We start from the raw sequence: 5,584 nt of genomic DNA, 5'->3' as shown, positions 1-5,584 counted from the left end.
TCCTAAGGGAGGCAGGCCTGGAGTTACTATAGTATATAGTACACAGTGTATGGTATATCGGGGCAAAAGAGCAGAGCTGAAACAAAACTAAGGCAACTCCTACCGCCTCCTTGCTTCTCAAAACTGCAGAAATCAGATGGCTGCGCAAATGAAGTAGCTTTCACAAACACTGTTGGATACTGTGAATTCATTAAGAAGAATGTCCAGGAGAAAGCAGGGGTCTAATCCAAAATAAATGGCCTTAACAAATACTCCGAGCCTTGAGCTTTGTTACATCTGCTACCAGTTGAGCTGTGACTGACAAGTCATCATAATGCATCTAAATCCAACCGATACCAAACTGAAAGGCAAGCTCTGGTTTGACCACAGTCAGCTTGTTCACAGAGGCCCTAGAGGGCCTCCACCCCCTCCTTCAGATGTTTGTGCTCAAAACTGTAATGGTTAGCATAGGCAAGTATGTAAATCATTCTTAAAGTCAAACTAAAGAAGCAAGATCAAACCCCTCACTCCTACTGTGTTGTCCGAGCTAAGCTGACTGACTGCCCTTAGTTCCTGTGGTTCCTAGAAATGTTTTTGACTTGCTGCAGAAATTCCTGTCTGCTCCTTTACTAAGCAGTATTGTTCTGTGGGAATCTACTCATCTTCTCACTTGCATACTTTTAATTTAAAACTATTTAAAAGAACTGAAGGTCCAGTTATTGTATATATTTTTCTAAAAACCAAATAAAACTACCTATGAAAATGAACAAATGGATCACTTGCTTATTTTAAGCTGAAGCCCTTTTACTGTTATAACCAACTTTCCTTTTTTTTTTCTTCCAACAGATAGCTCTGAGATTTGATCATGATTTATTTCTATTTTTTCCCTTTCTTTGGGATTCTCATATTGTGTTCATTAGAATATATGATTGAAAAATACTTTCAAATGTATATACTTTATATATAAATGTTCACTATTTTAGAAATGTCAGACCTGGTTCTTAATTAGTAGCATTTGACTCAAAACATTTGATCATTCAATCATGGGAAAGACACTTCGCAGTATTTAAACATGAAAATGAGCACTAAATCTACATTTTGCTTTCATTTTGAGAAACAATACGACGAGTTTGTAAAGGAAGTCACCTTGTTTGACCTCCCAGCTCCTCCCCAGGATCAACTAGTTACTAGTTTCTTGTATATTCTTCCAAAATATTTTGTGCATACATTAGTACATGAGTATGTTTCGATCGGCCTGTATTCTTAAACAAAAGCGTACACACCACCAGCTGCCGGCACTGTAGCTTCCGTTTTCACCAAACCGTGCATCTCTGAAACATTTGTCTGACCATCTACACTCTTTATGATAGTACGATAGATAGTATCATATCTGGATAGAAACTCCACATGTACATTTAACCAGTGGGTACAGTTGAGGAAAGAAGGCGGCTGCTGGTGCCCGCTCTACAACCCAGTTCTGTTTAAGCTCCTCAGGAAATCCCACGACAGACTGGCCTCTGGCTGGTGCACTGATTGTGTGTGTGTGTGTGTGTGTGTATCACATATCATATGTATATATATCGTATATATAGCCATATATAAGAATCCATTTAAGTAGTCCCTGTATCTCTGGACATTTATGCATCTAGAAGATAAATCATTAGAAGGGAAGTAAAAAGGAGCATTTTGCTATGACTGTCTATCAATTTACTGATCCCCCAGCTCCCAGCCCCCACCAATATAGGAGGATGCCCAGTAAAGTTTCTGACCCTTACCAAACTAATGGAAGAAAAGTGGGGTTTCCTTGTGGTTTAAATTTCATTTATTAAGGTTGAATATTTTATAATCTGTTACAAGGCCATATGTATTATCTCTTACCTATTTTTCTTTTTTTAAAAGATTTTATTTGTCAGCACAAGCAGGGGTAGTGGCAGGGAGAGGGAGAAGCAGGCTCCCCACTGAGCCAGGAGCCCGATGTGGGGCTCAATCTCAGGACCCTGGGATCATGACCCGAGCCGAAGGCAGACCCTTAACCAACTGAGCCACCCAGGCGCCCCTGCCTATTTTTCTTATTTAAGAACTCTAGCACTGAGGAAATTCATTTTGTAATTAGAAATTACAAATATTCTGTTTATCTTAATTTTACCTTATTGGCATTTTGTCAAGCAACATTTTTATGTGGTTATATTAATCTTTTAATACTTTTTTGTTCTTGACAGGTGTTTGATCCACCTGAACTTCATTTTTTTTCTTTTTATTGTGGTAAAAATACACTTACAACAATTACTATCTTAACCATTTTTAAGTGTAAATAAAGTTGCTAAATAAATTCACATTCTTGTGCAACTATCACTACCATTCATCCCCATGACTCTTCATTTTTAAACATGAAACTAGACCCCTTCAACTCCCCATTTTCCCATTCTCCCCTTCCCCCGTCTGTGGCAACTACCATTATACTTTTCTGTCTTAATGATTCTGTCTACACTAAGTACCTCACAGAAGTGGAATCATGCAGAATTTGTCTTATTTCACTGAGTATAATAACTTGCAAGTTACATCTGTGTTGTAGCATATTGAGTTTCCTTTTTAAGCCTGAATACTATTCTAGATGTATATGCCACATTTTGTTTATCCACCCATCAGTGGACACTCGGGTTGTTTACATGTTTTAGCTATTGTGACTAATGCTGGTATGAACATGTGTGTACAAGTATGTCTTTGAGGTCCTGCTTTCAATTCTTTTGAACATATACTCAGAAGTGGAATTGCTGGGTCGTATGGCAATTCTGTTTTTAATGTTTTTTTTTTTCAAGATTTTATTCATTTGTCAGAGGGCATGCACAAGCAGGGAGAGTGGCAGGCTGAGCAAGGAGCCCGATGCGGGACTCGATCCCAGGACCCTGAGATCATGACCTGAGCCGAAGGCAGACGCTAAACAACTGAGCCACCCAGGCGCCCCTTGTATATGTTTTTAAAAAGATTTTATTTATTTGACAGAGAGAGAGAGAGCACAGGTAGGCAGATGCGGGCTTCCCACCGAGCAGGGAGCCCGATGCGGGGCTCGATTCCAGGACCCCGGGATCATGACCTGAGCCAAAGGCAGATGCTTAACAACTGAGCCACCCAGGCGCCCCTAAATGGAATTGTTTTTTAATTTCCTTTTAGGATTGTGCATTGTTAGTATATAGAAATGCAACTATTTTTTTTTTTTAAATTTTTATTGCAACTATTTTTTGTGTGTTGACCTTGTATCCAGCTACTCTGCTGAGTTCATTTATTCTGACAGTTTTTTGGTTTTTTTTTGTGGAATCTTTATAGAGTTTTCTGCATATAAGATCATATCATCTGCAAGTAGAAAATTTTACTTCTTCCTTCCCAATCTGAGTGACTGCTATTTGTTTTCCTTGCCTAATTGCTTTGGCTAGAAATTTCAGTACTGTTAAATTAGAAGTGGTTAAAGCAGGCATCTTTCCCTTGTTCCTGAACTTTGAGTAAATGCTTTCATTTTTTTCAATACTGAGTTTGATGTTCACTGTGGATTTTTCATACGTGGCTTTTATTATGTTGAAGTAGTTATTTTCCTAGTTCACTGAGTGGGTTTTTTTTTATTATGTTAGTCACCATACATTACATCATTAGTTTTTGATGTAGCGTTCCATGATTGTTTGCGTGTAACACCCAGTGCTCCATGCAATACGTGCCCTCCTTAATACCTATCACTGGGCTAACCCATCCCCCCACCCAAGTGTTTTTTTTTTTTTTCCTTTTTAACCATGAAAAGATGTAGTATTTTGCCATATGCTTTCTCTGCATCACTTGAGATTATCATGTGGTGGTTTTCCCTTCATTCTGTTGATGTGGCATTATTGTGTTGATCAGTTGTTTTTTTTTTTTAATTCATTTGTCAGAGAGTGAGAGCACAAGCAGGGGGAGTGGCAGGCAGAGCAGGCAGAGGGAGAAGCAGACTCCCCACTGAGCAAGGAGTCCGATGCGGGACTCAATCCCAGGACCCTGGGATCATGACCCAAGCCAAAGGCAGACGCCCAACCGACTGAGCCACCCAGGCATGCCTGTTGATCAATTTTTATATGTTGTACCATCCTTGCATTCCAGGAATAAACCCCACGTTGTCATGATGTGTAATCCTTTTAATGTGCTGCTGAATTCTATTTACTGGTATTTTGTTGAGGATTTTTACATTAGTGTTCATAAGGGATATTGGTTTGTAGTTTCCTTGTAGTGTCTTTGGCTTTAATATCAGGGTAATGCTGGCTTCATAGACTGAATTAGGAAGTGTTCCTACCTCAGTTTTGTTTTGTTGTTTTTGTTTTGTTGTTGTTGTTAAGATTGAGAAGGATTGGTATTAGTTCTTTAAGTGTTTGCTCAAATCCACCAGTGAAGCCATCAGGTCCAGGGCTCTTTATTTGTTGGGAGATTTTTTTATTACAGGTCTATTCAGATTTTCTGTCTTTGTGATTTAGTCTTGGTAGGTTTTGTGTTTCCAGGAATTTGTCCCTTTGACCTAGGTTATCTAACTTGTTGGCATACTGTTGTTCATAGTTCACGCTCTCTCGTGTGCTCTCTCTCATGGCAATGTCTATAGTGGTTTGTAAATTTATTTTTTTTAATTTTTAAAAAAGATTTTATTTTTTTAAATTAATTTCTGCATCCAATGCAGGGCTCAAACCCACAACCCTGAGACCAAGAGTTGCATGCTCCACTGATTTAGCCAGCCAGGTGCCCCAATATAGTTGTTGTTTTTTTTTAATTGAAGTATAACTGACACATACTGTTTTTGTTTCAGGTGTACAGCATGCTGATTTGACAATTCTATATATTACTCAGTGCCTACAACCATAGTACTCTCCTAGAGTCCTTTTTATTTCTGTAAAATCTCCACTTTGATTTCTGATTTTAGTAATTTGAGTCTTCTCTCTCTTCTTTAGTCTATCTAACAAGGTTTTTCAATTTTTTTTATCTTTTAAAAGAACCACTTTTGGTTTCATTGATTTTTCTCTATTGTTTTTATATTCTGTATTTCATTGACCTCTAAGTCTTTATTATTCCCCTCACTTTGGGTTTAATACTTTTTTTTAGTTTCTTTAGTTGTAAAATCAGGTTGTAGATTTAATATCTTTCTTATTTTTTTTTTTTTTAGATTTTTACCCAACATGGGCCTCTAACCCACAACCCCAAGATCAGAGTAAAAAGCTCCACCAACTGCACCAGCCAGATGCCCTTCTTTCTTGTTTTTTAAGGTAAGTATTTATAACACTAAATTTCACCATTAGTACTACTTTTTCTGTGTACCATAAGTTTTGGGATGTTGTATTTTCATTTTCATTCATGTCTTAAGTATTTTCTGATTTCCCTTTGATTTCTCTGATCCATTGGTAGTTTAAAAGTATGTTGTTCACAATTTGGTGACTTTTCCAATTTTTTGTTACTGATTTCTAAATTCATCAAGGAAGATAGTTATGTATGATATCTTTTAAGATCTGTTGAAACTTAATTTGTGACTTATGGTCTCTCCTTAAAAATGTCCTATGTGCACTTGAGAAGAATGTGTATTCTGTTGTGTAGAGTGTGCCTTGTATGTTGG

This window comes from Neomonachus schauinslandi, chromosome 5, assembly GCF_002201575.2.
Source record: "Neomonachus schauinslandi chromosome 5, ASM220157v2, whole genome shotgun sequence".
Classification (NCBI taxonomy): Eukaryota; Metazoa; Chordata; class Mammalia; order Carnivora; family Phocidae; genus Neomonachus; species Neomonachus schauinslandi.
The sequence above is the reverse complement of the archived record's forward strand: the minus strand, read 5'-3'. Positions refer to the sequence as shown.